Source organism: Ornithorhynchus anatinus, chromosome 2 (genome assembly GCF_004115215.2).
Source record: "Ornithorhynchus anatinus isolate Pmale09 chromosome 2, mOrnAna1.pri.v4, whole genome shotgun sequence".
NCBI classification, from domain to species: Eukaryota; Metazoa; Chordata; class Mammalia; order Monotremata; family Ornithorhynchidae; genus Ornithorhynchus; species Ornithorhynchus anatinus.
Genome location: NC_041729.1, coordinates 40,100,421 through 40,113,771, shown reverse-complemented (window position 1 = coordinate 40,113,771; position 13,351 = coordinate 40,100,421).

The window sequence follows — 13,351 nt, the reverse complement described above, 5'->3', positions numbered from 1 at the left end:
CAACAAGTTTACAGTTTGGGTAGGAGGGGAGACAGGCATCAGTGCAAATCAATAAAATTGCAGATATTCATTCCTTCATTCAATAGTATTTATTGAGCGCTAACTATGTGCAGAGCACTGGACTAAGCGCTTGGGAGAGTACAATGCAACAATAAACAGTCATTCTCTGCCCACAACAAGTTTACAGTTTGGGTAGGAGGGGAGACAGGCATCAGTGCAAATCAATAAAATTGCAGATATTCATTCCTTCATTCAATAGTATTTATTGAGCGCTTACTATGTGCAGAGCACTGGACTAAGCGCTTGGGAGAGTACAATGCAACAATAAACAGTCATTCCCTGCCCACAACAAGTTTACAGTTTGGGTAGGAGGGGAGACAGGCATCAGTGCAAATCAATAAAATTGCAGATATTCATTCCTTCATTCAATAGTATTTATTGAGCGCTAACTATGTGCAGAGCACTGGACTAAGCGCTTGGGAGAGTACAATGCAACAATAAACAGTCATTCCCTGCCCACAACAAGTTTACAGTCTGGGTAGGAGGGGAGACAGGCATCAGTGCAAATCAATAAAATTGCAGATATTCATTCCTTCGTTCAATAGTATTTATTGAGCGCTAACTATGTGCAGAGCACTGGACTAAGCGCTTGGGAGAGTACAATGCAACAATAAACAGTCATTCCCTGCCCACAACAAGTTTACAGTCTGGGTAGGAGGGGAGACAGACGTCAGTGCGAATCAATAAAATTGCAGATATTCATTCCTTCATTCAATAGTATTTATTGAGCGCTTACTATGTGCAGAGCACTGGACTAAGCGCTTGGGAGAGTACAATGCAACAATAAACAGTCTTATTCCCTGCCCACAACAAGTTTACAGTCTGGGTAGGAGGGGAGACATACATCAGTGCAAATCAGTAATATTGCAGATATTCATTCCTTCATTCAATAGTATTTATTGTGCGCTTACTATGTGCAGAGCACTGGACTAAGCGCTTGGGAGAGTACAATGCAACAATAAACAGTCTTATTCCCTGCCCACAACAAGTTTACAGTCTGGGTAGGAGGGGAGACAGACATCAGTGCAAATCAGTAATATTGCAGATATTCATTCCTTCATTCAATAGTATTTATTGAGCGCTTACTATGTGCAGAGTACTGGACTAAGTGCTTGGAATGGACAAATCGGTAACAGATAGAGACAGTCCCTGCCCTTTGACGGGCTCACAGTCTAATCGGGGGGGAGACGGACAGACAAGAACAATAAAAATAAATAGAATCAAGGGGATGAACATCTCATTAAAACAATAGCAAATAAATAGAATCAGGATGATGTACATCTCATTAACAAGATAAATAGGGTAATGAAGCTCGTCTTGACTGAGCCCTCGCTTTGGGCGCAGCCCTGGACTAATGATAATAATGGTGGTATTTGTTAATAATAATAATAATGTTGGTATTTGTTAAGCGCTTACTATGTGCCACGCACTGTTCTAAGCGCTGGGGTAGATACAAGGGAATTAGGTTGTCCCACGTGGGGCTCACAGTGTTCATCCCCCTTTTCCAGATGAGGGAACTGAGGCCCAGAGAAGTGAAGTGACTTGCCCAAGGTCACACAGCTGACAAGCGGTGGAGCCGGGATTAGAACCCACGACCTCTGACTCCCTAGCCCGGGGTCTTTCCATTGAGCCACGCTGCTTCTCTAATAATGTTGGTATTTGTTAAGCGCTTATTACGTGCAGAGCACTGTTCTAAGCGCTGGGGGAGATACAGGGGAATGAGGTGGTCCCACGTGAGGCTCACAGTCTTCATCCCCATTTGACAGATGAGGGAACTGGGGCCCAGAGAAGTGAAGTGACTTGCCCACAGTCACACAGCTGACAAGGGGCAGAGCCAGGATTCAAACCCATGACCTCTGACTCCCAAGCCCGGATTCTTTCCACTGAACCACGCTGCTTCACTAAGCACTTACTTTGTGCCAAGCACTGTTCTAAGCGTGGGGGGTGATACAAGGTCATCAGGTGGTCCTACGTGGGGCTTGGAGTGGACAATGTGGCATCAGATAGGGACCGTCCCTCCCCAACAATGGGCTCACGGTCTAGAGAAGCAGCGTGGCTCAGTGGAAAGAGCACGGGCTTGGAAATCAGAGGTCATGGGTTTGAATCCTAGCTCTGCCCCTTGTCAACTGTGTGACTGTGGGCAAGTCACTTCACTTCTCTGGGCCTCAGTTACCTTATCTGTCAAATGGGGATGAAGACTGTGAGCCTCACGTGGGACAACCTGATTACCCTGTATCTCTCCCAGCGCTTAGAACAGTGCTCTGCACGTAGTAAGCGCTTAACAAATACCATCATTATTAAACGGGGGAGACAGCAGAGCAAAACAGAACCAGACCACATCATCAAGATAAACAGAATCGAGGGGATTAAAAAAAAAAGTTGGTATTTATTAAGCACTTACTATGTGCAGAGCACTGTTCTAAGCACTGGGGGAGACACAGGGTCATCAGGTTGTCCCACGTGAGGCTCACAGTCTTCATCCCCATTTTCCAGATGAGGGAACGGAGGCCCAGAAAAGTGAAGTGACTTGCCCACAGTCATACAGCTGACAAGGGGCAGAGTTGGGATTTGAACCCATGACCTCTGAGTCCCAAGCCCGGGCTCTTTCCACTGAGCCACGCTGCTTCCCTAACGATGGGCACCTCATTAACAAAATAAATAGGGTCATAAATAATATTATGGAATCAGGAGCCGGGAGTGGGGTCTACCAGCGGTCATTTAGTCCATTCCCCTGCAGCAGCGGCAGCCTCAGCGGTACTTATTGAGTGCTTACTGTGTGCACAGCACTCTACTAAGCACTTGGGAGAGTACAGTGCAAAAAAGTTGGAAGATGTGTTTCCTGCCCACAATGAGCTTACAGTCTACAGGGGAGGCAGAGCAGCACTTAATCCAGCCCAGGCAGAATTCCAAAAGATTGACCCACAGCCTCCAGTAACCCCCATTTAGCAAGAGCAACCACAACACCGTCCGTCGCCCCCACCACCGGTTGGACGTGTCACTGCCGGCCTCCCGCCAGCACTGCTATTTACTGACGATGGTATTTCCTAAGCGCTTCCTATGTGCCAAGCACTGTTCTAAGCGCCGGATTGATAATAATAATGATGGCATTTGTTAAGCGCTTACTATGTGCAGAGCACTGTTCTAAGCGCTGGGGTAGACACAGGGTAATCAGGTTGTCCCACGTGAGGCTCAGTCTTAAACCCCATTTAACAGATGAGGTAACAGGCACCGAGAAGTTAAGTGAGTTGCCCACAGTCACACAGCTGACAAGGGGCAGAGCAGGGATTCGAACCCATGACCTCTGACTCCCATGTCCGTGCTCTTTCCACTGAGCCACGCTGCTTCTCTATTGACGATGGTCGTTCTTAAGCGCTTCTTATGTGCCAAGCACTCTTGTAAGTGCCGGGGTGATAATAATAATGATGGCATTTCTTAAGCACTTACTATGGGCAACGCCCTTCCCCGTTCATAACCCCTCTTCTCTGTTAGGCGGTACTCTCCCCAGCGCTTGGCACAGTGCTCTGGCCCCTCTCCTCGCTCAATAGAGAAGCAGCATAGCTCAACTGAAAGCGTCCGGGCTTGGAAGTCAGAGATCATGAGTTCTAATTCCGCTCTGCCGCTTGCCAGTCACTTCACTTCTCTGCACCTCAGTTCCCTCATCTATAAAATGGGGATGAAAACTGTGAGCCCCAGTTTTTACAACCTGATCACCTTGTATCCTCCAGCGCTTAGAGCAGTGCTTTGCACATAATAAGCGCTTAACAAATACCACTTTTTTTTCTAAGCGCTGGGGTGGATACAAGGTGATCGGGTTGCCCCACGTGGGGCTCCCAGTCTTCATTCCCATTTTACATTTGAGGGAACTGAGGCACTCTTCTAAGCACTGGGGTGATAATAATAATGATGGCATTTGTAAAGCACTTGCTAGGTGCAAAGCCCTGTTCTAAGCACTGAGGGGGTGGGTATACACGGTGATCGGGTTGTCCCACGTGGGGCTCACGGTCTTCATCCCCATTTTACAGTTGAGGGAACTGAGGCGGAGAGACGTTAAGTGACTTGCTCAAAGTCACACAGCTGACAAGTGACAGAGCCGTGATTAGAACCCACGTCCTCTGACTCCCAAGTCCGGGCTCTTTCTGCTGAGCCACGCTGGGTAGATACAAGGTAATCAACTTGTCCCATGTGGGGCTCCCAATCTTCATCCCCATTTTATAGATGAGGGAACTGAGGCCCAGAGAAGTCAAGTGGCTTACTCAAGGTCACACAGCAGACAAGGGACAGAACGGGATTAGAACCCACCTCCTCTGACTCCCAAGCCCGGGCTCTTTCCCCTAAACCACGCTGCTTCTCTATGTATTGGGCGCAGAGTGGGGCTAGAGCACTGTACTAAGCTCTGGGGAGAGTACAGTACAGAGAAGCAGCGTGGCTCAGTGGAAAGAGCATGGGCTTGGGAGTCAGAGGTCATGGGTTCTAATCCCCGCTCCGCTGCTAGCCAGCTGTGTGACCTTGGGCAAGTCACTTCACTTCTCTGTGCCTCAGTTACCTCATCTGCCAAATGGGGTTTAAAACTGTGAGCCCCACGTGGGACAATGATGATCACCTTGTATCCCCCAGCACTTAGAACAGTGCTTTGCACATAGTAAGTGCTTAACAAATACCACAGTTTATTTATTTACAGCCTAATAGAGAAGAGGGGTTACTAGCAGGGAAGGGCGTTGGGGTGTAAAGAAGGGGCCTGGTGTCGGGGAGAGAGCCCGGGCCTGGGAGAAAGAAAGTCACTTGGCCTCAGCCTGGCTCTACTGCTTCTCTGCTGTGTGACCTTGGGCAAGTCACTTCACTTCTCTGGGCCTCAGTTCCCTCATCTGTAAAATGGGGATTGAGACCTGTGAGGTCCTCGTGGGACAGGGACTCTGTCCAACCCGATTTCCTTCTAATAATGTTGGTATTTGTTAAGCGCTTACTATGTGCCGAGCACTGTTCTAAGCGCTGGGGTAGACACAGGGGAATCAGGTTGTCCCACGTAGGGCTCACAGTCTTAATCCCCATTTTACAGATGAGGTAACTGAGGCACCGAGAAGTTAAGTGACTTGCTCAAAGTCACACAGCTGAGAAGTGGCCGAGCCGGGATTTGAACCCATGACCTCTGACTCCAAAGCCCATGCTCTTACCACTGAGCCACGCTGCTCACTTAGTACAGGGGCTTGGCACGTAGTAAGCACTTAACAAATACCATAATCATTATTACTGCCTGCTTTGTGGCCTTGGGCAAGTCATTTCTCTTCTCTGGGCCTCAGCTCTTTCATCTTTAAAATGGGGATCGAGACTGTGAGCTCCACATTGGAAAGGGACTCTGTCCGACCCGATATGCTTGTGTCCACCTATCACTTACTACAGGGCTTGGCACCTAGTAAGCACTTAACAAATACCATAATTATTATTATTATTGTCTGCTGTGTGACCTTGGGCAAGTCACTTCACTTCTCTGGGCTTCAGTTACCTCATCCTTAAAATGAGGATTGAGACTGTGAGACCCACATGGGACAGAGACTGTGTTCAACTCGATTTGCTTGTATCCACCCCAGCTCTTAGTGCGGTGCCTGGCACATAGTAAGCACTTAACAGACACTATTATCATTATTATTATTATTATTATTAAGGTGGCCAAGTGAAAAGGGTAGAGGGCTACTTTTGGAGTTGCCTGTCACCGCTTATCCTGAGTTGCGTATCATAGAAGGGGAAGGAGAGGGAGGGAAAAATCTGTGTTTATCGAAACCCAGAGGAAAGCATCGGCAGGGGCGTTCAGAGAGTAAATGGAAAAGTCAGTGATAAACGGGAAAAAGGAAATGGGAGGCGAGGCTCTGGGGAAGAAGAATGATGACCCAATCCAACTCCCGTGACTCTCGAGGTCAGGGATCTTGTCTACTAACTTTACCGTAGAACAAAATAAGCACCCTAGAAATAATCACTCAAGCAACCCTATTTTTTGAGGACTTGCTGTGTCCAGAGCGCACTACTAAACGCTTGGGAGAGGGCAATACTCCTGATTGATATTAGCTACTCCCATAAGCTTGGTCTCATCCTTTCCTTTATATACTCCCTTTGGTGAATTTGCTGTAAAACTACTTCAATAGTAGGGATTGCTTTCTGGACTTATTTTTAAATGACTTTTCTTATACAGCCCACACGAGGCTGCCGTAAAAAGTCACTTTGTAAAGAGGGAGAGAACGGAGTTAGGGTGACATCTTGTGACTAATTCGGGAAAGGATATTTATTCGTAATCTATTTTTTTATTCTCTCCTTCTGCACCTAGTGTGCAAAAATGCTGAGGTTTTTTACATCAGCCTTCGAAATACCCAAGTTGAATTTTCCATTTTCCGGTTCCCCCAGAAACTAAACTCAGAGCACACGGATTTTTCTCCCAGAATATCACCATAATGGCATCGGGTTGAATGGTAGGCGGGCAATTAATACTGGTATCTGGGCTTGGCTAAAGTGTAAGGTTCTTGTGGTCAGGCGATAAGTTTTGGATTTCTGTTGTATTTTTCCCAAGCCCCTAGGGTGGTGCACTGCATCGAGTGGGTGTTTAAATACCTTCATTGCTGCTACAAGTTGGTCTTAACTGGCCTCCACACCTGAGGCAATTTCACAGCTTCTCTGGGGAACCCATTTTTAAGATTTTTACAACCCATACTATCCCCAAACTCTTCCTTTTATTTAACATACATCATTCATGCTAGAGTTAACCACATTTCCTCTTGTCTGGCCTCAGGGGAAATGGAAAATAACTGATCACCGCCCTTCACATCCTGGAGGACTGTTTTCAAATCACACAGCAGGCTTTTCCTCTTGAGGCTTAACCGCAGTTATGAAATTTTGATTCCTGAAATTTTCCTCCTAAATCCTATCGACTCTTAATGTATGACTCTCCCAAGTGCTTAGTACAGTGCTCTGCACACAGTAAGCACTCAATAAATACAATTTCACTGATTATGACTGTGGTTAAAATATCATTCAGAGTCCTCCGTGGGACAGCCTGATTACCTTGTATCTAGCCCAGCTTGGCACATTGTAAGCGCTTAAGAAATACATAATAATAATAATAATATCTCTCCACTCCTCAAACTCCTTCAATAGCTACCCATTTTCCTCCATGTCGAGGAGAAAACCTTAACATTTTGGCTTCAAGGCTCTCCACCAGATTTGTCCATTTTACACATTTGCACTTTTCACATACTAATCCCCAGTTTGAACCCTTTGCTCCTCCCACTTGGTATTCTCACTGAACCGCATTCCTGATTGTGCCACCTCTGACTCCTCCGCACACCTTTCTCCTGGACTAGGACTCCCTCCCCAACCTTAAATCTGTCAGGCCCTAGCTTTTCCCATCTTCAAAGCTGTCCTAAAATACCACCTCCTCCAGGAAACCTTTCCCAGGTAATTCCCAACACCCCAAATTGCCTCAACAGCAACGCTTAGCATTTATGCATGTATTTCCATCCTTAGCATTTGTCAGAAGGATCTGGGTTTGAATCCCTGCTCCACTACTTGTCTGGTGGGTGACCTTGGGCAGGTCACTGCATTTTCTGGGGCTTCAGTTCCCTCATCTGGAAAATGGGGATTAAGACTGTGAACCCCATGTAGGAAAGGCACACTGTCCAACCCGATTCTCTTGTATCTACCCCAGTGTTTAGTGCAGAGCCTGGCACATAATAATAATGTTGGTATTTGTTAAGTGCTTACTATGTGCAGAGCACTGTTCTAAGCGCTGGGGTATACAGGGTAATCAGGTTGTCCCACGTGAGGCTCACAGTTAATCCCCATTTTACAGATGAGGTACCTGAGGCACAGAGAAGTGAAGTGACTTGCCCACAGTCAGTAAGCGCTTAACGTATACCATTAAAAAAAAATATGTACAGGCAGTTTCTTGCCTAACATGGGAGTTGCAGTCTCGAAGAAGTCTACACTGAGAAATTTGTGTTGTATATTTCTTCTGACATCGCACTATAGTCTATCCAGATGGCTGCGAGCTGTCAGAAAAAATATTCCCTAATTTTTCAACAGCGTTCTATTCAAAATACATAATGAAAATATCCGTTTTGGCGGAACTGATTGTATATTCAATTAATTATTCAGCTATTTCTTCTTGATATGTTTGTGTTAACTGTTGCATCCTTGTTCTTCCTCCTGCTCTCACTATTCAGACATAATTTTAGTCTGCCTGTCTCTTCATTAGGGTATAAATTCCTTGAGGGCAGAGATCTTTTCTACTGTTTCTGGAGTATTCTCCCAAGCACTTTGCATAGCTGCATATGGAAGCAGGTTGGTCCAGTGGATAGAGCACAGGCCTGGGAGTCAGAGGAGCTGGCTTCTAGTCCCAGTTCAGCTGTGTGACCTTGGGCAAGTCACTTCTCTGGTTCTCAAGTCCCTTCTCTGTAAAATATGTATTAAATGCTTCTCCCTCCTACTTAGATTGCAAGTGCTACATGGGACAAGGATTGTGTAGATGGTCCTGTACAGTGCTTGGCACATTTTAAGTGCTTAACAAATATTATTATTATTATTATTAGTCCAATTATTGGCTCCACAATTAAGTACCACTCAGTTCTCTTAGATCTCTCATCTTAGTACACTGAGATTGATGAACCCCAAATTGAACTCACCTGGATCACAGCCATGCAAATGCACACAGTTTCTTCCGTCACAGTCACATCTTGTCAGAAGAATGGTCCCTCATTTCCTAACAGTGTCCTACCCGACACGCATGGTGAAAACAGGCATCACTGAAGAATTAGTTGAAGGTTGACCACTATAATGTGAAGATTACCTCGTAGTTGAGATTACCTCGTAGTTCACAATGGCCAGATTTCTAATGAAGCAAAGCTGAGGGAATTCTATACTATAGAGGTTTGGAGATGATATGAATTCACAGTCATTACTATTATTTTACAATATTTAAGTGGTCTTATGCACTTAAGGCCGTTTGGGTGCTTTGAATTGCAATTTAATATGCTTCCTACCTCTAGCAGTAGTAGTTCATTCTGTTTTTTTATTCATTCATTCATTCAAACGTATTTATTGAGTGCTTACTGAGTGCAGAGCACTGTACTAAGCTTGGAAAGTACAATTCAGCAACAAAGAGAGACAGACAATCCCTGCCCAACAACGGGCTCACAATTCTAGAAGGGGGGAGACACACATCAAAACAAGTAAACATGCATCGGTAGCATCAATATAAATAAAATTATAGATATATACACATTAACAAAATAAATAGAATAATAAATATGGACATAGATACACAAGTGCTGTGGGGTAGGGAGGGGGGTAGAACAGAGGGAGCGAGTCAGAGTGATGAGGAGGGGAGGAGAGGCAGAGGAAAAGGGGGGCTTTTTTTTAGATTTTTGCTGTCTTTTATGAGTATTTAATTTAATTTAAGAATTGGGACAGGATAGAAAGTCATCATATCACCGAAGCAAAATAACTGAATCTCCAAACACTCTAAAAATCCATACTACAATCATAGTTAACATAATTATTGAATGAATGAATGAATAATGCACTCTATTCAACCTGTTACCTATTCCCCAATACATTTTCTTAAGAGTAAGTTTGAAAAACATGAAAAAAATTTAGGCTTTTAAAATATTGTTACCATTTGCTTGATATTTTCACTACCCAAATGTACTAGTGTTGATTTATAAATCCAGCTGACAAGCTTTAGCTCATTTGTGTGACTAATTGTCAGTAGAATCAACAGGTAGTTGAAGAGAAGCAGCGTGGCTCAGTGGAAAGAGCATGGGCTTTGGAGTCAGAGGTCATGAGTTCGAATCCCAGCTCTGCCACTTGTCAGCTGTGTGACTGTGGGCAAGTCACTTAACTTCTCTGTGCCTCAGTTACCTCATCTGTAAAATGGGGATGAAGACTGTGAGCCCCACGTGGGACAACCTGATTCCCCTGTGTCTACCCCAGCACTTAGAACAGTGCTCTGCACATAGTAAGTGCTTAACAAATACCAACATTATTATTATTATTAGTTGCTAAGTAGGAATTTAATAAATACCATTACTAAATGGTATTTATTAAGCTTCTACTGAGAGTAATGCTAGGGAAGGTCAGTAACACAAGATATGTTCTTTACCTACAAGGATCTTACCTTCTAATGCAGCTCTATAGAAGTATCTCAGATACATATGTACATAAGGATTAAAGATGGGCATAAATAAATCAATTCATAAGTATAAGAGGCAGTTGAAGGGTTAATAAAAAAATACTACTAATAATAATAATATTAGAATCCAGGTCCCTTGACTCCCGGGCCTATGCTCTTTCCACTAGGCCATGCTTCTTCTCAATCAATTGTATTTATTGAGCTCTTACTGTGGGCAGAACACTGTACTGAGCACTTGGGAAAGTACAATATAACAATATAATAGAGTTGGTAGACGTTCTCTGCCTGCAGTGAGCTCACAGTTTAGAGGGGGAGACAGACATTAATATAAATAATAATAATGTTGGTATTTGTTAAGCACTATGTGCCAAGCATTGTTCTAAGCGCAGGGGTAGGTACAAGGTAATCAGGTTGTCCCTCGTAGGGCTCACAGTCTTCATCCCCATTTTACAGATGAGGTAACTGAGACACAGAAAAGTTAAGTGACTTGCCCAAGGTCACACAGCTGGCAAGTGGCAGGGTGGGGATTAGAACCCATGACCTCTGACTCCCAAGCCCAGGCTCTTTCCAATGAGCCATGCTGCTTCTCTAAATAGAATAAATAGAAATAAATAAATAAATTGCGGCTATGTAATGATAAGGTCTTGAACTGGAGTGATGCTTGTACAGATGGAGAAGAAGGGGCAGATCTGCAAAATACATTTTTGATCCAATAGGTTTCAGCAGTAGATTGGATGTGAGAGTGAATGACAGTGAGGAATTAAGGATGACACTAAGGTGATGTCAAGGGAAATGAGGAAGTTGGGAGGATGGGAGTGAGAAAATGAGAAACTTGAATTTGAGGGGCTGGTGGACCCTCTCAGGAGAGAAGTCCAGGATAGAAGAGGGGATGTTGGATTGGAGGGCAGGGAGAGACTACTTCAGTGTTTAGCACACGACTGAATAAAACATGGTAATTCTTATTAGTAGAGGGCTTTCAAGGAGTTTGGGTAGGAAAAAGAGGAGCGAGTTGGGGAGAGAGCTGATGGGATGCTGTGGGATGAGGAAAGATAGAATGTAATAAATATGGAAGGTCTGGTCATTTTAAAATGCTCAACTCAAAACCAGGATTTGGATATTGTTAAATTGTGGATTAATGTTGGAGTCCAATATGCTAAACAAAGTTGCCTTAATAATCCCATTTATGCTAAAAGGTAGCTGAGGTATACATCATTCTTTAGGCAAATGAGTAATCTACAAACCCTAGAAAGGAATAATATTACTGTAGTACTTGATACATATGCTAATGACATTGTTTGCGAATCATATGAAGACATAAGCTAAAATAAAACCCACCTTTTTTTACTTTAAACCTGATTTTAACTCAGACTAAATAAAAAATACAATCTGATAAATTCTCCCAACTTCATATTTTTTAAAAACCTGAAATATATGTACCCTCTTTATCCCTTAAACTGTAACAACTGGCAAGTTATCCCCTTGCTGTGCGACTACTACAGAATTGCATTAATTTTTAATTGGAACCTAAGCACACTGTAAACTCATCGTGGGCAGGGAATGTGTCCACCAACTCTGTTATGTTGTACCTTCCCAAGTGCTTAGTTCAGTGCTCTGCACACAGTAAGCATTCAATAAATTAAACTGATTGATTATAGAGGTCTTACACCACTGCAGTGGTTCTTCAAGGCAAGGAAAACAAAAAGAAAAACCTAGAACCCATAATAAAGCAGTTTCCTTTTATCTTTTAGAGGGAGGAATCAAATAAACTTTGAAGCCTTCTTTAAAACGCATTTGTTCTTGTCTGACTTCCATCCCAGCCCCAATTCCAAAAATCTTCAGCACAAATTTCTACAAAATTTAGTAGTATTATAGGGTCTAGCATTTGCACTATAGGAAGGTGTCTGAGAATGGACAGTTTTAAGTATGATGTTGAGTGGGGTCTTCCTTTTAACTTTACTCAAGTTTTAAAGGGCTCCAGTATTTTAAGTTGCTGGACTCAACTAACCAATCAATCAATGGTATTCACTGAGTGCTTACTGTGTGTAGAGCATTGAACTAAGCCCTTGGGAGAGGACAACATTCAATAGTATTTAACATTTTGCTCATGTTAAAGGAGAAACTCCCATGTTAGGTTAAATTTCTTGACCAACTTTCCTACTGCATTCTGGATCCTTTCCCTAGTTTTCAAATTTCTATAGTTTGATTCAGAAATACTGAGGTTGGTCATTTGGAGTTCTGTTACTTCAATATCTTTTTTATTTGAACTGCATTAAGAAAAATTGATATATCATACAATATTAAAGTTTAATCAATCAGTGGTATTTCTTGAGCACTTACTGTGTGCAGAGCAGTGTTCTGAGAGCTTGGGAGAGTTCAGTACAACTGAATCGGTAGACACGCTCCCAGCCCACAGTGAGGGGAGACAGGCATTAACACATTTAAATAAAATGACAGGTATGAACATGAGTGCTGTGGGGATAATAACAGGTGAAAATTGCTCTTAAATGTACTCTACTGGAAAAAGGAAATAACTGAATTATTAACCTAAGAAATGAATAATAATTATTTGGCATTTTTTAATGTGAGAGGTGCTAGAGAAGCAGTGTGGCCTAGAGGAAAGAGCATGGGCCTGGGAGTCAGAGGACCTGCCTTCTAATCTGGCTCTGCCAATTGCTTGCTGTGTGATCCTGGGCAAATCACTAAACTTCTCTGTGCCTCAGTTTCCTCAGCTGTCTCTCCAGTCCTTAGCACAATGCTCTGCACACAATAAGCACTCGATAAATACTACTGGATGAATGAATAAAATGGGGATGAAATACCTGCTGTCCCTCCTACTTAGCCTATGAACCTCATTTGGGACATGGGATGTGTCCAACCAGATTAACTTGTATCTACCCCAGCACTTAGAACAGTGCTTGTCACATAGTAAGCACTTACCAAATATAATATTAATAGTATGAATAAAGATAATAATTTTTGAATACTCCCTCTGAGGAGATTATGAACATAGTTAATTGTATTTAAATTGACGACCTAGTTCTAAATTTAAGATGTGCAAATATCTGATCAATCAATTGTATTTTTCAAGCATCTACTGAATGCAAAACATTGCCATAGACTTAT